The sequence below is a fragment of the Mustela erminea genome, chromosome 15, assembly GCF_009829155.1.
Source record: "Mustela erminea isolate mMusErm1 chromosome 15, mMusErm1.Pri, whole genome shotgun sequence".
NCBI lineage: Eukaryota > Metazoa > Chordata > Mammalia > Carnivora > Mustelidae > Mustela > Mustela erminea.
The window spans coordinates 44,505,913-44,529,917 of record NC_045628.1 but is presented as its reverse complement, the minus strand read 5'-3'; the positions used below and the strand labels follow the sequence as shown (position 1 = coordinate 44,529,917).

The following is a 24,005-nucleotide window of genomic DNA, read 5'->3' as shown; positions in this document are numbered from 1 at the left end:
AACCAACAAAAAGATCTTTTTTAAAAAACTAACTGAACCATTATTATGGAATTTTTATTATACTCTCTTTACTATAGAACTTACTTAAAAGTATACAATGTAATCTTTAAAAGATGTAGAGTTTGTTTCTGACACTACATTAAGTCTACTATCTTTAGAGAAATACTGAAAATATACCTAATTGAAAATTCATTTTATTTTCTGACCATGGTTTTTCTTTTCCCTGTTTTGCTTAGCAGCTGTTTCTCTTTATATCTTGCACATCCATTTGGCAAAAAGATTTTTTTTTAAGATTTTATTTATTTATTTGACAGAGATCACAAGTAGGCAGAGAGGCAGGCAGAGAGAGAGAGAGAGAGAGAGGAAGGAAAGCAGGCTCCCCACTGAGCAGAGAGCCAGATGTGGGGCTCGATCCAGGACTCCAGGACCATGACCTGAGCTGAAGGCAGAGGCTTTAACCCACTGAGCCACCCGGGTGCCCCAAAAGATACTTTTATCAATATCAGGGTCCATATTCTCAATTTCTGTTGAACCATGTGTTCACAGTTGATTTTATATATATATAATTTTTAACCATTTTTACTAAAGCAAGTTTGATTTTGGTAATGATCCTGACAAATGGTAAACATTATTTGTTTCTTAATAGAGGATGATTTTCCCTTTGTTCATATGACAGTGTTCATGGCTTTACTGTCAATTTGAAATTATCTCGTACATGCAGTGTCTGTATCAGCATGTCAAGTGTATCTTCTTCCTCTTCTTTTCAGAGGGAGGCTAGCTTCCTGATTGCAGAAGAAAGCCTCATTTAACTGAAATACAAAGGTTAAGAAGCATTTTACGTAGCATCATCAAGCTACTCTAGTTACACCATTAGAGTGTACCATTTGACTCTGGTAGCTCATGATTATTAAATTTTAGCTGTTTCATACTCAGATTTATGTTTGGTATAACACAATGAAAATAATTTAGAAAAATTTAAGTTCAGTATTATATGTTGGGAAAGTATATTATCGAAAACTAACATTGGTAAGTATTTTACTTAGATTAGTATATTTCCCATTTTATTTAGCTCAGCATATTACTTTCTGATTTACTGAAGTGCAAACTGAAGTTCAGGAATCCATTATGAAGAGCTTATTATGGTAGCATATTAGTTTTATATCGGTGATGTAATGACTTTCTACAGATACTGTGGCTTGAAACAACACTCATTAATTATCTCACAGTTTGTCGGGTAAATACAAAAGTAGACAGTGATAAGCTGGGTCTTTTGCTTAGAGTCTCACAAGGCTGAAATCAAAGTGTGAAGAGAGCTTTTTGGGAAGGTTTGAGGCTGAATCTGCTTCCAAATTCATGAAGATTATTGGCCAAATTCAGCTCCATGCAGTTGTAGGACTGTGGTTTCATTTCCTTGAGGACTTAAGCTAGGAGCTTTTCTCAGATTCTTAAGACATTCCTCATCATATTGACTTATCCATTTTCAAGCCCAAGATGGTGGATTGAGTCCTTCTTGCTCATTAAATCTCTCCAACATGTCTTGCAGCATCTTTCTGACCCCAGTCAAGAAAGTTCTCTGCTTTTAAGGACTTAAGTGATTAGATTGGACCAGTGTGAATGACAGATAATGCAAAATAATCTCCCTATTTAAATTGTGTAAACTTAATTATATTTGTAATGACCTAACCATGTAACACTGATAATGCAGAATAATCTCCCTATTTTAAATTGTGTAAACTTAATTATATTTGTAATGACCTAACCATGTAACACTGCATATTCATAGGTTCCAGGGGCCAGCATGTAGAAATGTTTCAGAGTCATTCTGCCTACTATACTTAAAACATATCTTAGATGGAATTTTATCCAGATTTCAGTGACTTTACATCATTATTATTATTTTTTACAATTTCTGATTACTAGTCAAGTTGAACATCTTTTTTTTTAAATTAATTTTATTTTTTCAGTGTTTCAAGACTCATTGTTTATACGCCATACCCAGTGTTCCATGCAATATGTGCCCTCTTAATATGCACCACTAGGCTCACCCATCCCCCTCCCTCCCTCCCCTCCAAAACCCTCAGTTTGTTTCTCAGAGTCTAGTCTCTCATGCTTCATCTCCCAATCTGATTTCCCCCAATTCACTTCTCCTTTCCTTCTCCCAATGTCCTCCATGTTATTCCTTATGCTTCACAAGTAAGTGAAACCATATGATAGTTGACTCTCTCTGCTTGACTTATCTCAGTCAGCCTAATCTCTTCCAGTCCTGTCCATGTTGATACAAAAGTTGGGTATTCATCCTTTCTGATGGAGGCATAATATACATTATATATATAGACCATATCTTCTTTATCCATTTGTCTGTTGAAGGACATTTTGGCTCTTTTCACAGTTTGGCAACTGAGGCCATTGCTGCTATAAACATTGGGGTACAGAGGGTCCTTCTTTTTACTGCATCTGTATCTTTGGGATGAATACCCAATAGTGCAATTGCAGGGTCTTAGGGTAACTCTATTTTTAATTTCTTAAGGAATCTCCACACTGTTTTCCAAAGTGGCTGCACCAACTTGCATTCCCCCCAACAGTGTAAGAGAGTTCCTCTTTCTGCACATCCTCTCCAACACATGTTGTTTACTGTCTTCTTGATTTTGGCTATTCTGACTAGTGCTAGGTGGTATCTCAATGTGGTTTTGATTTGAATCTCCCTGATGGCTAATGATGATGAACATTTTTTCATGTGTTTTGTACCCATTTGTATGTCTTCTTTGGAGAAGTGTCTATTCATGTCCTCTGCCCATTTCTTGATTGGCTTATTTATTTTTTGGGTGTTGAGTTTGAGGAGTTCTTAGATATCAACCCTTTGCCTATAGTGTCATTTGCAAATATTTTTTACCATTGCATAGTTGCCTCTTTGTTTTGTTGACTCTGTATAAAAGCTTTTGATCTTGATGAAGTCCCAAAAGTTTATTTAGAACAAATCAATAAGAGAGAAGAGCCACATCGTCCTTTCAATTGACGCAGAAAATGCTTTTGACAAGATACAGCTTCCATTCCTGATTAAACTATTCAGAGTATAGGGATAGAGGGAACATTCCTTAACTTCATAAAACCTATCTATGAAAAACCCACAGAGAATATCATTCTCAGTGGGAAAAAGCTGACAGCCTTCCCATTGAGGTCAGGAACATGACAAGGATGCCCACTCTCACCACTATTGTTCAACTTAGTACTAGAAGTTCTAACAACAACAATCAAACAACAAAAAGAAATAAAACGTATTCAAATTGGCAAAGAAGTCAAACTCTTTCTCTTTGCCGATGACATGATGCTTTATATGGAAAATCCAAAAAACTCCACCCCAAACTACTAGGACTCATACAGCAATTCAGTAATATGGCTGGATACAAAATCAATGCACAAAAATCAGTTGCTTTCTTATACACTATCAGTGAAAATATAGAAAGGGAAATTAGAGAATCAATTCCATTTACTATAGCACCAAGAACTGTAAGATACCTGCAATAAACCTAACCAAAGAGGTAAAGGATCTGTACTTGAGGAACTACAGAACACTCATGAAAGAAATTGAAGAAGATAAAAAGATGGAAAAGCATTCCATGCTCATGGATTGGAAGAATAAACATTGTTAAAATATCTGTACTGCCCAGAGCAATCTCTATTTACAATGCCATCCTGATCAGACTTCCATTGGCATTTTTCAAAGAGCTGGAACAATCTTAAAATTTATATGAAACCAGAAGAGACTCTGAATTGCTAAGGAAATGTTGAAAAAGAAAAACAAAGCTGGGGGTATCACATTGCCTGATTTCAAGCTTTATTACAGAGCTGTGATCATCAGGACACAAAAACAGACACATAGACCAATGGAACAGAGAAGAGAGTCCAGATGTGGACCCACAAATCTATGGTCAAATAATCTTTAACAAAGCAGGAAAAAATATCCAGTGGGAAAAAGTTTCTTCAGTAAATGGTTCTGGGAAAATTGGACAGCTATATGTAGAAAAATGAAACTCAACCGTTCTCATGCACCATACACAAAGATAAATTCAAAATGGATAAAAGTCCTCAACACAGGCAGGAATCTATCAAAATCTTAGAGGAGAACATGGGCAGTAACCTCTTCGACATTGGTCACAGCAGTTTCTTCAAGATATGTCTCCAGAGGCAAAGGAAATGAAAGCAACTTTACATTATTCTTAATGTAAAATAGATTCAGTCCAAGAAAAGATTAATAGTTAGAATAAGTTTTGGCTGAGTCTTTTTAATCAATTGAGAATTATATTTTATTTATTTTCTATATTAGAACAAAAATATATACATCTTCAAATTCCTTAATTCTATTTTAAGAGACAACTATAACTGTTGTGCAGAGATGTATTTCAGTGTATAGCAGGCACTTTTTTATACTGAAACTTTCAAATTTACATAAACTTTAAGAACAATTTCAGGTATAAAATGCAGCTTTCAGTGAAGGAAGAATTATTTAATATATAATGATCATGGGGTCCAAAAAAAAACTGGCAAGAATTTCCTTTTGTTAGTCACTGGAGTCAAATCATTCTATATTTCTATAGATGATCTCTGCTAACTATTTATCTGATTATGTGCTTATTTTCTGATAACAATCTCTTTTAATATTGTCTTCAAAGGCCATTATGCTGTAATGTGATTATATTTTTGATATGGAATGTAGTTCACATGTTTATGTCAACATGCTTATCTATAATACTATATATTTTTAAAATGACTAAAACCTCTGTTGTCACCACCATATCCCTATGCTGATATTTTCAAACATCAGCAATTCTGGTAGAATACATTTACTTAGAAGCAGGAACCCTAAGTTGAATGTCTTCAAGGTTGATCAAAATGGCAGTATTATAGTGGTCTATTGCAACTTGTCCCTGGAATGTCACAGAAATCTCAATAACATACCATCTTGGTTTAGTCATATGGTTTTTAATTTATACAACAAAACTAGCAAAGCCAATGTGACAGAACTTTTACACAGTACTTTTATTTCTTTCAAAAAATTTGAGCTTGTAGCCCTAATTTAAGCACTAGGGATTTGACTTTGAGCCGTTGGACATTTTTGAAAACATGGGCATTCTATGAATTCACAAATTTATTTTTTTCGTAAGTTGGGATAAACTTTAAAATTTGGGGTTTCTTTTACTCTGGATGGTTTTGGAGGCAAATATGGCTTCACTGGAAAAATGAATAATTAGGCTGACACCTGAAGGATAAATACCTATTATTTTAGTGAAGGAAGGTGGGAAGGAATATTTTATAAAGAGATAGTAGCTCTTTCAAAGATTAGAAGGTCAAAAAGATATAGCATTTTTTAAAAAATACATTCATTAAAGCTATATTGTAAAAATAAATAAGGAAAGGTAATTTGTGGCAAAGTGAGCCCAAAAATTTATGTAGACACCAGGAAAAAGGAGATTTTGTCAGCAAGGATATGCAGAGTTATTTTGACTCACCTAAGACCTAGGATATGCTATGAATGAATTCTGTCACATACGAAAATGGAATATTGGAAGAAGAGAAAGAGACCTAAGAGAAGTCAAGTATTTGAAAAACTAATGACAAATTTCTCAAATGAGAGAAAACATTAATTATACATCCAAGAATCTCAAGGAACCCAACTAAGGTAATCACAAACAAAATATATATACTATTTATACATATATATTAATATATATATTATGTATAAAATTATATATACAAAATATATATAGCATACAGTATATGGAATGTATATTATATATATATAGTTATATATTAATATATATATATATATATAAACAACTTGTTCATTGGCTCTAGCAGTTTTTTGGTGGAGTCTTTTGGGTTTTCTATGTATAGTATCATGTCATCTGCAAATGTGAAAATTTTACTTTTTCCTTACCAATTTGAATGTCTTTTATTTCTTTTTGTTGTCTGATTGCTGTGGCTAAGGCTTCCAGTACTATATTGAATAAAAGTGGTAAGAAAAGTGGACATCCTTGTCTTGTTCCTAACCTTAGGGGAAATGCTCTCAGCTTTTTCACATTAAGGATGATGTTAGCTGTTGGTTTTTCATATATGGTCTGTATTATGTTGAGGTATGTTCCCTCTAAACCTATTTTGTTGAGGGTTTTTATCATGAATGGATTTTGTGCTTTGCCAAATGCTTTTTCTTCATCTATTGAAATGATCATGTGGTTCTTATCATTTTTTTGATATGATGTATCATGTTGATTGATTTGTGAATATTGAAGCCTCCCTTGCAAGTCCAGGTATAAATTCCACTTGATCATGGTGAATGATTCTTTAATGTATTGTTGGATTAAGCTTCCTAGTATTTTGTTGAGGACTTTTACATCTATGTTCATCAGAGATATTGGCCTGTAGTTCTCTTTTTCAGTGATGTCTTCGTCTGGTTTTAGTATCAGAGTAATGTTCCCCTCACTGAATGAATTTGAAAGTTTACTTTGCTCTTCTATTACTATTATTATTTTTTGGAGTGGTTTGAGAAGAATAGCTATTAATTATTTAAATGATAGAATTTGCCTGTGAAGCCATATATATTCCTGGACCTTTGCTGGGATTTTTGTTTACTGATCCAGGTTCTTTGCTGGTTATCAGTACATTTAAAATTTCTGTTTCTTCCTGTTCCAGTTTTGGTAGTTTAAATGTTTCTAGGAATTTATACATTTCTTCTAGGTTGTCCAATTTGTTGTCATTAGTTTTTCATAATTATTCTCTTTAATAGTTTGTATTTCTGTGGTATTCCTCTTTAACTTAATTTTATTTTTTCAGTGTTCCAAGATTCATTTTTTATGACCACACACTCAGTACTCCATACAATATGTGCCCTCCAATACCTACCACCAGCCTTGTTGTTATTTCTCCTGTCTCCTTTATGATTTTAATTATTTGAGTCCTTCCTCTCTTTTTTTTTTCTTAGTAAGTCTGACTAGGGATTTATCAATTTTATTGATTACTTATTTAATTAATTTCATTGTTTTTTTTTTTTTTTTAAAGGACCCAGCTCCTGGTTTCATTGATTTTTTGTTTGTTTGTTTGTTTGCTTGTTTTGGTTCCTGTATTATTTATTTCTGCTCTAATTTTTATAAATTTCTTCCTTCTGCTTGTTTTAGGTTTTGTGTGTTGTTCTTTTGCTAACTCCTATAGATATAAGGTTAATTGGTTTTTTTTGTTTATTTGTTTGTTTGTTTTGGCTATTTTATTGCTTCTCAAGGTAGTCCTATATACTTCTCTTTTAGAACTACTTTTACTGCATCCCAAAGGTTTTGGGCCGTTGTGTTTTTAGTTTCATTTGCTTCCACAGGTTTTTTAAATTTCTTTTTTTATTTCTAGGTTGACCCCATTCATTCTTTAATAGCATGTTGTTTAACCTCCATGTATTTGTCATCTTGCCAGATTTTTTCTTGTGGTTAACTTTTAGTTTCATAGTGTTGTGGTCAGAAAAGATGTATGGTAAGACTTTGATCTTCTTGAGTTTATTGAAGCTTATTTTGTGGGCTACTTTGTGATCTCTTCTGGAGAATATTCCATGTGCACTTGAAAAGAATATATATTCTGCTGTTTTAGGATGGAATGTTCTGAATATATCTTTTAAGTCCATTAAAAGCCATTGTTTGCTTTTTGGTTTTGTTTTTAGATAACCTTTCTATTGATGTAAGTGAGGTTTTAAACTTCTCTACTACTATTGTTCTATTATCAGTTAGTTCCTTGATGTTTGTTATTAGCTGTTTTATGTATTTGGGTACTCCTGTCTTGGGTGCATGAATATTTACAATTGTTATATACTCTTCTTGAACTGGCCCCTTTATTACTATATAGTATTCTTCTTTGTTTCTTTTAACAGTCTTTGTTTTAACATCTATTTTATCGAAATAAATATTTATTTATTTTTAGCCATTCTGATATCCTCTCTCTTTTGATTGGAGCATTTGGTCCATTTACATTCAAACTAATTATTGATAGAAGTGCATGTAGTGCTATTTTATTACTTGTTGTTGTTTCTGGAGTTTTTCTCTGATCTTGTCTTTCTTTTTCATTGATTGCTGATTTTCTTTTTTTTTTTTTTTAAAGATTTTATTTATTTATTTGACAGAGAGAGATTACAAGTAGGCAGAGAGGCAGGCAGAGAGAGAGAGGAGAAAGCAGGCTCCCTGCTGAGCAGAGAGCCCGATGCGGGACTCGATCCCAGGACCCTGAGATCATGACCTGAGCCGAAGGCAGCGGCTTAACCCACTGAGCCACCCAGGCGCCCTGATTGCTGATTTTCTTAATAATATATTTGGATTTCTTTCTCAGTATTCTTTGCGCATTTATTAGTGGCTTTTGATATAGGGTTACCATTAGGATTGTGCATAACCTCTTCTGCAGATAGCAGTTTGTATTTGTTCATGGTTGTTTAAGTTTAAATTCGTTCTTTACTGCTCTCCTTCCCCCTTTTTATGTATAAGTTGCCATAATTACATCCTATTATTTTGTGAATTCTTTGATTTCTTTTTACAGAAATATTCATTTTTACTGCCTTTTTGTTTCCTACCTTCATACTCTCAATTTTGATCCCTCCTTTCAACTCACACAATCCCCTTTAATATTTATTTTTTTAATTATTTAATTTTGATCCAGTTATTTAATTAAAAAAAAAAGGAAGGGGAAAGAGATCATGGCCAAAAAGATAGTAGTTAACCCCCACCCCACCCCCAAAGTTCTAACCAGTCACATGAGCATCACCCACTTCCCACTAGGTGCCTGTTATTCAGCTGGTGGCACATTCGGCCCCAATGGACTGCCCTGAAGGCACAAGGGCACCGCGGGCCAGTTTTTGCGCTCAGCAGGTTAGTCAAACCAGACAAACTGGTGGGCTAAAGTCCAGAAGTTCTCTCCAGGTTTTCTGCCCATCGGCTGAGCACATACAAACTATCATAAGCTTGTAAAATTTAAGGGGGTGGGGAAGGGCATAAAAGCAGGAGGTTGGTGGGAGAAGAGAAACTACAGGTCACCCAAGCTTTCTCCTGGGCTAGTGGCTCTGGATGCAGACTTCGAGAGACTGGGAGAGGTGGGCTCCAGGTTTCTTATGGAAGAAAATCATCCTTCAAGGAGGAGCTGAGACGTGCCATGCAAAAGTTTTCTTCCTGCAGAGGGCACAGGAGACAGGGCAGCGGACTCTCCCATCTTAGAAAGGAGAGTGGTGAGGAAATTCTTCTAGTACCATGAAGTAAGACAAAAGGCAGAGGGAGAATCCTGAGGTTCTGGCCCAATGTGAGACTGCTACACACACACACACAGTTAAAGACTAAAAAGCCATCAGGAACCCTCACAGCCGAATCCCACCTGCAAACACTGGCTCTAGAAAGTGCTGCAGAAGATTCTTGCTGTGAACCAAGTCAAGTTAGTTGCCTGGCTATAGGTAGTGGGAAGGGTAATACGTTTTTATTTTCGAAGGGATAAGGTGGGAAGAGCGGTCATGATCTAGTAAAAAGAGACCCGCAAGAAGCAGAAAATATTTAGAGAACATTTTAATATATATTTTCATATATATATTTAAAGTTAAGAAAAATAAAACTAATTCAAGCCATGCCCTGTGCAAAAAAAGGAAAAAAAAAGAAAAGAAAGAAAAAAAGACAAATTTAAAGTGAGACCTCTGTCTGCTGCTCTAGTCTCAACTTAAGTATCACAGTCAGCTTGTTACTTTTATTTTGGAAGAGGAGATGTAAAAGTTTCTTTCGATCACTCAGAAGGCAAGTGTAGCCACTTATAAAAACAGAATGTCAGGGACAGACTAGGAAAGTCAAAGGTGAAGGGGCAGAACAGGAAAGGAATTTTCAAAAATAAAATTAACAAGGTTACTGTTCCAGAAGGGGGCTGTGAAAAGGATATGGTGGACCGAAGTCTGTTAGTCAAGTAGTGATTCAACTTTTAAATTATTCTCTTGTTCTTTTTTGTTGGGTGTTTTGTTTGTTCAAGTCTAAGATTTGGAAATGCCAACCCTTTGTTAACAAGAGCCAACAGGAAATAAAGGATCCTTTCCCTCCCCCGGCCTGCCTCCGCCGAAGCCACCACCATCGCCTCGTTGGCTGGATGCTGGAAGAGTCCTCCGTGTGTGCGGACTCAGGATGACAGGGCAGCCTCCTTCTGTGGTTGCTGGGCTTGTGAACGCTGCAGTGTCTTTTGGCTTTCCACGTCTCTAAAATGTTTTTCAACTATTTTGCATACATGGCTCAGTGCACTCCCCTCTTTGCCTTTACAGTTTTCCACTTGATATGGGGGTGTAATAACAACTTCTTCCATGACTACGATGTTTTTCTCTTGCCATTTATAGCCTTTAATGGTCTTGTGTATGGTCTGGAAGAGCTGCTGGCTCTCTAGGGAAACACCAGCGCTGATTGCATAGGCCTGGCTCAGCTTCTCCTCCTTCTCTGTCCGTGCTTTGCTGGCAAGCTTACTATCATTGAGTGAAGCTAGGGGAGGAGGGGTGTCTGTTCGGTCATTAATTATTTCCATTTCTGAAACATACTATAAGTTTATGAGCAAGATGTCTGTATGGTTGGGCTTTCCACTGGAAGAGGGACATTTTAAAGCCAGCATTTTGGACTGGTAGTGGAAGGCTACCACCTCACCCTGCAGCCGCTGCTCCTGGCACATCCGGCACGACACCTGGCTCCCTATGCTGAAGTACTCGCCTGGAGGAGCCGCCATCTTGGGAGAGCAGCCCCCGCCGGGGGCCTCCTTTAGTATTTCTTACAGGGCTGGTTTAATGGTCATGAACTCCTTTAGTTTTTGTTTGTCTGGGAAACTATTTGTCTCTCCTACTCTGAATGATACCCTCCTGGCTAAAGTATTCTGGGCTGCAAATTTTTTATATTTAGTACTTTGAATATATCATGTCACTTCTTTCTGGCTTGCAAAGTTTCTGCTAAAAAACACCCTCCTGCTAGCCATGTTAGGTTTCCCTTGTATGTTACTGTGTTCTTCTGTCTTGTTGCTTTTAAAATTTTTTCTTTATCACTACATTTTGCTAATTTAACTATTGGTGTGGATCTGCTTTGTTGATTTTGCTGGGGATTCTCGGTGCCTCCTAGATCTACATATCTGTTTTCTTCCCCAGATTAGGGATGTTTTCAGCTATTATTTCTTCAAATAAATTTTCTGTCCTCTTTTCTCTCTCTCTTTCTTCTGGGACTCCTATAATACAAATGATTTGATGGAGTCAGAGTTCCCTAAGTCTGTTCTCATTTTGAATTCTTTTTTCTCTCTTTTGTTTAGCTTGAGTACTTTCCATTTCTCTGTCTTTTAGGTCATTATTTCATTCCTCTGCTTCTTCCAGCCTGCTTGCTACTCATTCTGCAAATCATTTTTCTTATTTCATTTATTGAGCCTTTTGTCTCTGCCATCTTATTCCTTATCTTTATATTAAAGGTCTCACTCATGTCTTCCACCATTTTTTAAAAATTTTATTTATTTATTTGACAGAGATCACAAGTAGGCAGAGAGGCAGGCAGAGAGAGAGGAAGGGAAGCAGGCTCCCTGCTGAGCAGAGAGCCCAAGGCGGGGCTTGATCCCAGGACCCTGGGATCATGACCTGAGCCAAAGGCAGAGGCTTTAACCCACTGAGCCACCCAGGTACCCCTTCCATCATTTTCGTAAATCCAGTGAATATCTTTAAAATTATTTGTTTTAAATTCTCCATCAGGCATGTTACTTATATCTGTTTCACCTAGATCTCTGGCCATGGCCTTGTCCTATTCTTTCATTTGGGTTAAATTTCTCTGTCCTTTCATTTTGTCTAAGTCTCCTTACCTGTTTCTCTGTGTTAGAACAGTCATCTCCATTTCCTTTCCTTGAGGGTAAAAGCATTATGATGGAGAGATTATATTGTGCCCTGCAGTGTAGTGTCCCCTGTTCTCTAGGGCCTAGCACTTCTGGGAGTTTTCTCCTGGCTGCTTTATCCTTTAGACCTGTCATCTGCAGAGGTTCTTTTTGCTTATTGCAGGCAGTCTTTGGTCCCTGGCCTGAATGTTGTGTGTTTTAACTAGGTGTGCTGTGGTCTGCTTATGAAAAGAGATTTATTGCTTGCTATAGGATCCTAGGCTCTGCAAAACTCTTGAGCAGGGAGATATTTTGTGAGCAGGGGTTTGGGCTGGTCTTCTGTGGGCAGTTGTCTGCTGTGCTGGGACTGAGGCGAGCGAGACAGGGTAGGGCAGTTCTACTGGAGCACTGGAGGGGGAAGTGGGCCGGGTCTTGACATGAGCAAGTTAGATAGCCTGTATGGGTGCAACACGGGTTCCTGCAGGTGACCCTGTGCTTGTGCTGAGGGATGAGGGAGGGAAATGGCACCTGCCATTCCTTTGTTCCTGGAGTGGTCTCTCTGGGAATGCTACTTCTCTCTGATGTACTCCAAAATGAACAAATAACCTCCCCATTGTGTGCCCCCAGCAGTCTACAGATTGTTGTTTCTGAGCTGTATGCCTGTGGGTTGTTTGTCTGCCTTCTTTCTAAGTGCAGAACAATGCCCTCCAGGCTCTATTCCAACTAAGCCTGCTGACCTCTTTCAGACTTTAAGCCCTGGTGGTTACCAGAAGTCAGCTCCTCTCACATTCTAAGCCAGTTTTCTGGGGATTCATTTTCTCTCCCCTGTTACTCTGTCTTTCATCTTTCTGTGACTGCAGACCTCTTCCCTACCACAGTGGCCTTAATTTGTATATCTCCCACACTACTGCCCTTTCTACTTTCTTTGATGTCGGCTCTTCTTTACCCTTAGTTGTCTAGTCTGTTCTGCCTGTGTCAGGTCAATTTCTGGGTATTTAGAATTATTTGATAGTTATCTAGTATTTGTGGGACAAGGTTAGCCTAGGGTCCTCCTCGCCCTCCACCATGTTATCACAAAAGAACTACATGCACTCTTAATGGTAGAAGAATGCATAGAAAAGGATGATGTAACAGTTTTAACTATATATCCACATAATTGCAGAGTTCCAAAATACTTGAAGTAAACCTTACAGAACAGACAGGAGAAATAGAAAATTCAATAATCATAAATGAATATTTCAGTAATTTTCTTCAGTAATTAAAAGAACAAGAAGATAAAATATCTCTAACAATAGAGAAAATACAGAAATGTTGGAATCCAAATAGACCTAATTAGCATCTATGGAATACTCTATCCAACATATCTAAAATATGTATTTATTCACATGTACATGGTTCATCAATTTGTATGTACCACATGGTGAGTCATAAAATAAGTTTTAGTAAATTTAAAGGATTGAAATTATTTGATCTCTTACCATAATGGATTGATACTGCAAATCAATAGCAGAAATTCAGCAAGCTCATAGATATGTAGAAATTAACACATTTCTAAATAAACCATAAGGCAAAGGAAAAAAATGATAGGAGAAAATAGAAAATAGCTCAAGTTAAATAGTATTGGACTACATACTAAAATCTCAGAGATGCTGCTAAAGCAGTGCTTAGAGCGAAATTTACAACATTTAATGTTTGTCTTATGAAATAATAATGATGTAAAGTCAGTGCTCTAGGTTCTCCCACAAGAAGTTAGAAAAAGAAGAGCAGATTAAACCCTAATATAAGTCGACAGAAGGAAAGAAATAAAAATAATAGATCAGATGATGATGAAATAGAAGAGGATAAAGCAATATATAAAAAGCAACAACAAACAATAAAACCAAAGGTTCTATTAAAAACATCAGTAAATTGGATAAAACTTTGGATAAATGATCAATTTTAAGAAATACCATTCTGTAATAAAAGCTAGGCTCTCAGTACATTATCTACAGACACTAAGATGATAAAGTAAGTATGGTAAACAACTTTATGCTAATTAACTTGACAATTTAGATGAAATGGACACATTTCATGAAAAACAAGTGCTTCGGGGCACCTGGGTGGCTCAGTGGGTTAAAGCCTCTGCCTTTGGCTCAGGACGTGACTCTGGGGTCCTGGGTTCGAGCCCTGTATCCGGCTCTCTGCCCGGCAGGAAGCCTGCTTCCTCCTTTCTCTCTGCCTGCCTCTCTGCCTACTTGAGATCTCTGTCAAATAAATAAATAAAATCTTTAAAAAAATTAAAAAAAGAAAAAAGAAAAACAAGTGCTTCAGGAAATGAGAAAACGTACATAATTTGTATCAATGAAATAAATTTAAATGAGTATAATGAGTTTAATTATTAATTAAAAATTAATTTAATGAATTTAATTATTAATAAAAAACTCATTCCCAAAAGTAAAATATAGTTCTACTTGCTCATTGGTGATTTTTTAAAAAATTTTTTAAGTAAGATGTTTTATATTTCAAGTAGTAATGGAGAAGGGAATGTTACCAACTTATTTTAATGGGAAAGCATTACCCTGATACTAGAGTCAAAGACATAACATTAAATAAAAAACTGAGTCAAATATCCCTTGCAAAGATACAGAAATCTTAACAAAATATTAGCCAATTGAATGCATTCACATATTCACATATTCACAAAGGAAAATAGCTGATCATTGGCATAAAGGAACATTTTTTTTTGTGAAGGAAGGGTTCTAAAAATGAATTTTGGTGTTGTTGCAACATTGTATAAATTTGTCAAATCCATCAAACTATTTTCTAAGAATATGTTGCTTCTGTATTATATACATATACATTATGTACATTATAATTAAATTACAATAAAAATCTGTGAGAAGTACATAGCCAGTAACTTTATCCCCCCAAATTTAAAGAACTTATATTTATCCCAAAGGTACAGATGTAGTGAAAAAAAGGGCCACCTGTACCCCAGTGTTCATAACAACAATGGCCACAGTCGCCAAACTGTGGAAAGAACCAAGATGCCCTTCAGTGGACAAATGGATAAAGAAGATATGGTCCATATATACAATGGAGTATTATGCCTTTATCAGCAAGGGTGAATACCCAACTTTTGTATCAAATGGACAGGACTGGAAGAGATTATGCTGAGTGAAATAAGTCAAGCAGAGAGAGTCAATTATCATATGGTTTCACTTACTTGTGGAGCATAAGGAATAACATGGAGGACATTGGGAGAAGGAAAGGAGAAGTGAATTGGGGGAAATCAGATGGGGAGATGAAGCATGAGAGACTGGACTCTGAGAAACAAACTGAGGGTTTGGGGGAGTGGTGGGTAGGGTGAGCCTGGTGGTAGGTATTATGGAGGGCACATATTGCATGGAGCACTGGGTGTGGTGCATAAACAATGAATTTTGGATCACTGAAAACAAAACAAAATAAAATAAAAAAACAAAGAACTTAAAATTTCATTAACAATTCTGGTATATACTTAGGACTTTTAAAATAAAGTCATAGTCTTTCCCAATCTTATATTTGGTATAACTTGTGTAACATGATAATATATAAGCCTTTGTCATGAATAAATCCTTCAATTAAAATACATGATTTTAGGCTAGAGAAAAAAGGGTAAGATATGCTGCTTATAAGACACAAACTTAAAGAAATATCAGAAGTATTAATTATTTAAAATAGAAATAGTAAAAGTAAAAGAATGGCAAGTAGAGTACAATATTTTTCAGCAAATATTTATTCTTCTTCTCCCTAACTTCATGAGAGTATTACACTTCTCACTTCAGTGATGTTGGGCTTCTGATATTCCTTGCAGTGACCAATAAGATGGGCCTGAATAAGACTTACACTCCATTCAAGCAGAGGCTTTAAATATGTTTTTATGGTTTCTTTTGAGATTTTACATTCCTTCGTATCACTGTGAGAAGTGTATATCTTAGATAAGAATTGCTCTTTTAGCAAGATTTCTGACATGAAAAGACATGTGAAAGACCTACATCTAGCTTGAATGGAGCCTAGAGCAGTGCTATCATGCCTGATTCATAGAATCATGAAATGAATCATATTTATGTACTAAGTCATGGAGAAGAGTCATTTTATTCATGTAAAAACCAGCCAAAGCAAACCTGAGGTTATGGGTTAGACTTTGTCCTCCCAAAATTCATATACTGAAGGCCTAACACTCTATAACCCCATAATCCAGTCTTATTTGGAGATAGCTCCTTACAGATGTAATTAATTAAATGAGGTTTTACTAGAATAGAGTGGACTCCTACTACAGTGTGACAATGTCTTTATGTAAGGGGAAGTTTGAACAGAGACATGCCCTGAGGGAGCATGTCAGGTGAAAAGGACAGTGGAAACTGGGGCTATGCTTCTGTAAGCTCACAAGTACCAAGACTGCCAGAAAACCAGCAAATACTAGGCAAGAGGCATGGATGATTCTTTTTCCTAGCCCTCAGATGAATGCCAACATCTAGATTTTGGACAGCTAACCTCTGGGACTATGAAACAATTTCTTTTGTTTAAGCCAACCAGTAGGTGGTTCTTTGTTACAGAAGTTCTAGCAAACTAATACATTAGAAAAATTTAAGCTAATATCAAAGTAAACTTTAAACACAATTGTTTATGATGAAGAGAGAATAACAGAAACGATCCTTACACAAGGAAGTATAAAATTATATGTTTGTATCACCTAATAACATAGCTTCAACATATATGAAGCAAATTCATATCATTAAGAAATAATAATCCAACTCTATATTCATAGTAGATGAAATCAGCACAAGCTTTTCAGTTCATAGAAAAAAGTGGAACAAAATAAGGATGGGAAAAATTTCACACACATTAGTAAGAATATTGACCTTTTGCTCTAGATAAATAAAGGAGAGCATTCAGCAAAATCCAAATATTTGTTTCTTTCAACTGGATGTGGATTATTTACCAAAACTGATTATTTGTGGTATTTCCTGGGTCACAAAGCAAGATGTGACATATCTCAAAGGATGTACATAATTCATTCATGGTATATTTTCTTTTTTTTTTTTTAAATTTTTTAAAAGATTTTTTTTTTTTAATTTATCTGACAGAGATCACAAGTAGGCAGAGAGGCAAGCAGAGAGAGAGGAGGAAGCAGGCTCCCTGCAGAGCAGAGAGCCCGACGTGGGGCTCGATCCCAGGACCCTGGGATCATGACCCGAGCCGAAGGCAGAGGCTTAACCCACTGAGCCACCCAGGTGCCCCTCATGGTATATTTTCTGACTGTACTTGAAATTAACAGCACAGTGGAGGTAAATAACAAGAGAAACAATACGTTCTTTTTTTTTTTTTTGAAGATTTTATTTATTTATTTGACAGAGAGAGATCACAAGTAGGCAGAGAGGTAGGCAGAGAGAGAGAGAGGAGGAAGCAGGCTCCCTGCTGAGCAGAGAGCCCGATGCGGGACTCGATCCCAGGACCCTGAGATCATGACCTGAGCCGAAGGCAGCGGCTCAACCCACTGAGCCCCCAGGCGCCCAGAAACAATACATTCTTAAATAATCCATTGGTCAAAGTAGAAATCTAATGGAAATTAGAATATTTTTGAACTCAGTAAAAATAAAAATATACAAGAACTAGTGAAATATCATTAAAGCTGTTTTTAGAGTGATTAGAGAAAAAAGTAATCATAAATGCTTATATTAAAAGGATACATGAAAATCCATCTTGAGAAGAAGTAATGTGACTAATATATTAAACCAAAGAAATATGAATAAAGGACTTGTTTAAGATAAAATCACAAATGAAAAAGCAAATAAACTATACTGAAAAAAACGAGTCTTGAAATAAGTTCTTTGAAATAATGCGATTTTTGAATCTCTAACAAGATGAGAAGAAACATATAAAGTACAGACTACCGATGGTATTAGTGAAAGAGGAGTCATCATTACAAAACATATAGATACTAAAATTTGTTAAAGTATATCATTAACAGCTTTATGCCTATATATTTGACGAGGTTTGAAATGAAAAACTTCCTAGAAAAAACACAAATGACATAAGATGAAATTGAAAATCTAATTAGTACTAAATATATTAAACATATAATGAATATCTTCACACAGTTAACCTTCCAGGATCAAATGGATTTATCAAATACACCCAAACATTCAAGGAAATATTAACGCAAAACTTTGAACAACTCTCCCAGATATATGATGTGAAAAGGAAGAAAAACTTTGAACAACTCTCCCAGATATATGATGTGAAAAGGAAGAATACCACAAACTCATTTTAATGTTGCCAGTATAAATTTTATAACAAAACATGACAAGGAAACATTCTAAGGTTACAGCATGATATCTTTCATGAATACAGGTGCAAAAACAAACTAAACAAAATATTGTTAATCAAATCCAACAACATATAAAGGTACAATGCATCATGATCAAATTAGATTTATCCTTGAAGTGCAGGGTTAGTTTAACATTAAAAACAAAAACAATATAATTCACCATATTTAGAAAAAGACAAATCATATTAATTTGTGGTGGCCAAAAAATGTCACCCAAAATGCACTTATGTAAAGTCCATGGAATCTATGAATATTATGTGATATGGCTAAATATATGATTAAGTTTAGATCTTGAGAGGAGCAACTTATCCTGGATTACCTAGGTGGGCTCTGAATCCAGTCACTTGCATTCTTATAAAACACAGGGAGGGGGAGATACCTGAAAGATACCAAGACACCAAGGAGAGGGTCATGTGAAGAAGGAAGCAGAGAGTGCAGTTACAAAGCCACAAAGTCAAAGAATACCTGGATCCTCGGACCTGGAATTGACAAGGAGGTTTTCTCCTTCAGAGCCTTTGTACAGCTCTGGTGACACATTGGTTTTTGAGGACTTCCAGTATCCAGAACTGTGAGACAGGAATATTCTATTGTTTTAACCCACAGAGTTTGTGGGAATTTGTTATGACAATCCTAGGAAAATAATAGTCTTAGCAGATGCACAAACAACATCTGATAAAATTTAACACCAATTTATTACCAAAATAAGTTCTCAGAGCACTAGAAAAAAGCATCAATCCCCTTTTGATGCGTATCTACAAAAATCCTTCAGCAAGCAATGTATTTAATAATAAAATATTGAACGCTTTATTCCAAAGTCAGTATTGATTCAAATTGCTTATTAAAACAATTTTTATTCAACATTTTTATCCAACATTAAATTGGTTGTCCCAGCAAGTGAAATATGTTTTTTTTAAAAATGAGAATTAGGAGAAATAGATTATAAGCAATTGCTGTTAAAATGATTGTGTATATAGAAAGTCCAAAATATTTGACTGGTTTTCTGTTAAAATAGGTATATGGATCTAGCAAGGTTGATACAAAGGAATCAAATATAATGGTATTTAGCAGCAACTAACTATGGGAACAAACAATTGAAAGATAAAACTGATAAAATCACTTGGAAAAATGTTAATAGTATTCAATAAAATTGAACAAAACATATAATCTTTGGTCCAGCATCGCATTTCTATGCATGTATACAAGAGAAGTGCATGCAGACATTTACCAAATACATAATAATTTTTGTAGAAGCGGTGTTTGCAGTAGCTAATAATTAGTAATAAACCAAAAATCCACAAACTTTAGAAGAAATATATTGTGGTGAATTTATAAAATAGACTTTCCAAAAGTTATCATAAAGAATTATCTATTGCTACCTACAATAAGGTGTATAATATTGAAGAAGAGAGGCCCCACATAGAAGAGTATGTATTGTTTGGTTCCATTTATATGGTATTCAAAAGCAGGCAAAATTAATTTATGGTGACAAATGTCAAGAATGAGGTTACTGGGCACCTGGGTGGCTCAGTGGGTTAAGCCGCTGCCTTCGGCTCGGGTCATGATCTCAGGGTCCTGGGATCGAGTCCCGCATTGGGATCTCTGCTCAGCATGCTTCCTCCTCTCTCTCTCTCTGCCTGCCTCTCCGCCTACTTGTGATGTCTCTCTGTCAAATAAATAAATAAAAAATCTTAAAAAAAAAAAAAAGAATGAGGTTACTTATGAGTTGAATGGACACTAGAAGGAGGCATCAGGAACTTCTGAGTTATTGATAGTATACTTTTGATTGGTGTGTGTGTGTGTGTTTTAAAGATTTTATTTATTTATTTATTTGAGATAGAGGGCGAGAGCAAGTTGAGAGAGAATATGATTGGGGTGGGGAGAGGAGAGGGAGAAGTAGGCTCCCCTCTGAGCAAGGAGCCAATGCAGGACTCTATCCCAGGACCCTGGGATCATTACTTGAGCTGGAGGCAGCCGCTTAACTGACTGAGACATAAATCTGGGGCCCCAGATTTTTTGTGTTTAAATGGACTTTCACTTTTTGAAAATCCTGTCTTTAAGAAGTCAGAGCGTAAGAGATTATGTAATCAAAAAGAATCTACATTAACTCCCCAACTGCTAGAAAATGTATCACAAAAATTTAGGCAGTGAAATAGACTAAGGGGAAAACTTTATGTTTGTTCATTGCTGTTCCACCTTGGTCTGAAGACTGAGAAATTGGAGGTGATGAACAGTTCTAGAACATAAAGCACAGAGACCATCTCTGTTACCAACTAGAGTTCAGGTGGTTTGTAGGATCAGAAAGCATAAGTGGCTGGGTAGGTTGTGGAATGACAGTATGGAATTCCTGTGTAGCTTGGTGGGAAAGAGAAAGAGGAGCAGCGTGATTCCTTTAAGATGAAAAATTGCAGGGATTACACAGTGTCAGGTGCTACTTAAAGGTACTAAATGTAATCAGATTGTTCACTTTCAGAATTGTTTAGACTTGTCTGCTATGATAAATTGTATGAACTTCATGAGGAATCAATTTTTGTCTTGTTAACTGTTTCCATTCCAGAATCTAGCTTGGAGCCTTGGATCAAATCAAGAGCTGACCCTACTACTGTCTACTCCTTATCTCCTTAGCTCACTTAGGTTTATCTGAAGTTATTGACAGCTCACAGCCATCTGATGGCTGCTTATCACAAGGGCCTATATGTGGCTTTCTTTTCTGCCAAAAGATTTTCTCTAGCAGAGAGGGGGCTTTCTGGCTACATACAGATACAACCAAGGGTGAGAAAAAGATCATATAGTTGAGGCCAGCCTCACCAAAGGGGGATGGAATTAAAACGTAAATGACTTAATCTTCCATACCTGATAAGACTGATTCTGAGGAATATTCAGACACTATTCTCAGAGGGTTCACAATGAAATTGAGCCCTAATTGCCCTTATTGGAAAATTGATCTTTGACATAACATTTTATGGTTCATTTCACTTTCCCTAATTCCTCATTTATATTTCTTGAGCTTTCTTCTCAGTTAAAATACTTGGACTTACATCCTTGTCTTAAGATCTATGATGAGGAATCCAACTAAGACAATAGTTGTCATCATACAATATATGATGGCATACTTAAATAAGGAAACTGTTCTTATTACTGTCATCCCACTTCTGATGCTAGTACTTCTTCAGTACTTCCCATGCTAGAGGCCAGTACTAGAACTTATATTTATAAATGGGAGAGGGGAGTAATGTGTAAAATAATACAAAGGGCCACTTAACTAAGGCAGACTTAGGCTGAGAACTAAAGAAATCCACAGGGAATACAGCGGGGACATAATAGAAAGAGTGACAGAGAGTTGTTCTAAAGTTTGTTTTTAATAGATCATAAAAGTGTTTACTAAAAGAATGCTTAGCAGTGATCAATAATTTCCCTTTTCTTTAAATTTTGCTCTTTGTCTCTTTTTCCTGGAGGAATGAGGAGAAAAGAGGGATAAGATACTGTACATTTTTAAGTTTTCTGAATCAGTGCATTCTTTAACATTTGCACACTGTTAATTTCATATTGAAGTTATTAGTTTTAACTTGGATAATTTTAATTGTGATATTGCCATGGTAACACTGGCAAAGGTGACATATTAACTTAATCATCATGGTTGGCATCCAAATGTGCATATTTAATCTGGACATAGCTATGATTATGATGACTTCTAATTGCTAATGAATGTTAGTTTGGTTTTTCCTTAAATATAACTGTGCTGTCTGAAAATTACTTACTTGGGTTCTTTGAAAAAGTGATAAATAGTAAGGGGATTAATTTTACTACATCAGAAATTATGTTCTCTAAGAAGGCAGAAAATGTTAACAACCATGTAAAGTTGCTTTATCCTGTTTTGACCAAGAGACTAGTTTTTAATAAATATTTTTTTCTTACCATTTTACTGGAAGACTGAAAGAAGCCAAGTGCTCAAGATACTTCATTTGAAAATCATTAACATGTTTTGCTGAAATCTGACATTTTTACTGATTTCAAGATGTGCTGAACTTGCAAGCTGTTGTTTATCCCTCACAGCAGAACAAAAGAATCTCCTCTATTTAAATTATATTTTCTTGTATTTGAAAAAAATGGCTTAAAATAATTGACCCAGTGATTTAAATTTGAAAATAAAACCTATGAAAATTTATGCTGTTTGTTTTAGTTCATTGATTGGTTACCATCTCTCTCTTTTCCTTAGACGTAGGAGTAAAAGATGATGTCAAAGGTTTATTTTACTCTTGGACCCCTGAGATTGAACCTCCAACCTCTCTACCACATGCTGCTTAAAGAGTTTCAAGGCCCAGCATAATCCTTGCTCCCACAAGCCATTAACAGTTGAGATATTATTATTTGGGCTAGAGAAAAAATGAATTGTAGAACATTTGATACTTTGGTGCTCAGTAGGTAGAATGGGAGGGAAGAAGAGGGGAAATTGTCTTGGAGTGTGATTCTGGAGCTCTAGCTCAAATGAGTTCTCTTTACACACTGGCTATGTCTGTGGTCACAGCTCTGCTTTCTTCAGAGTCACACCATCATTTCTCAATGAGAACATTAAATCCTCTTCAAAATTTCTTCACAGATTCAAATCTTAAAACCTTAATAGTCCCTTTTTCAGAATGTTATGGGAGTATCTTTTTTTTTTCCCTAAATTCTGGGTATTTTCTTAAATGGGCCATAGATTTTATTAATTAAATGTCTGTTCTTTATTGCCATTGATGAATTTTCTGGTCTTTTTCCCCCCATATCCCTAAGTTATTTTCCTATTTCATGTTTTTCTTTCCTTATTATAGCATCTCTTACATATTTTCTTACAGGAAATCTAGGTGAGCCATTTTCCCTTTTCCTTTTTGTTGCAGGAAAATTGATAGTATACTAATTAACAAATACATAAAGATAAGAATATGGCAGAGAAAACATGTTTAAAGATCTTTATTTCTCTTCAGACCATCCTGTGTGTGCCTGTAATTGAAGGATGGTTATGTTTCTATGTAACACAGGATTCACATGGGCAATGATTATCTTCTGAATATCATTTTTCTCAGGTTTATAAATACATTAAAACATACATAATTTATATCTTCCAGAACAGAAGAGCATTTTTTCTCCACTTCCAATGGAGCCACTGAAAATTTTCAACTTGAAGTAGCAAACAAGTCCTTATCATATTGTAGCTGCCCAAATATCTTCAGCTTATTTTGACAGTATTTTCAGATCCTGATGAACACAGGAACCTACTTCATTTTTCATGACTTCTTAATAATACAGTTTACCAAGTGTCTGCCTATACATGGATACTCAGTATTCATTCATGTGTTCCATGGTATGAAAGTAAAAGAACAAAAATTATGTTTTTAGGCTGCCTGATACCTGGAATTCTGGATGTCAATTAGATTTTACAATTTAGATTTCTTCCTATGACATTCGGGTAATGAACTTGAGTCAGAATCCAATTTTCTGTTATAGGTGATTTTTTTTCTTCTGGCAGTCAAGGTTATGATGATGTAGGATTTTGCTTCAAAAGGGTTTCAGTGTCTAGTCTCCAGTTTTGTGGTGTTTTAGCTTCTGGATCCCTGAATTGCTTATTGCTTTGGTGATTATAGGGTTTGTCATATTCATCTTTAGTAATTTTATTCTGAATGCATCCAAGAGACAGATCTCTTATTTATCACTTCATGGTGAATAAGTGCACTGGTTCCTTTTTTGCCCTGGTGCCTACCTATCTCTAGGGTAAAGTGATGAGAGCCAGTAGAGATTTTCCCACACAAATATCCAGACATTCCATAGGTAA

The 24,005-nt window shown here is 35.7% G+C and overlaps 1 pseudogene; it reads right to left on the bottom strand.

Annotated features, from left to right (window-relative positions):
- Positions 1 to 9,898: 9,898 nt before the first annotated feature.
- On the bottom strand, positions 9,899 to 10,743 carry LOC116574175 (annotated as a pseudogene).
- Between the last annotated feature and the right edge of the window lie 13,262 nt (positions 10,744 to 24,005).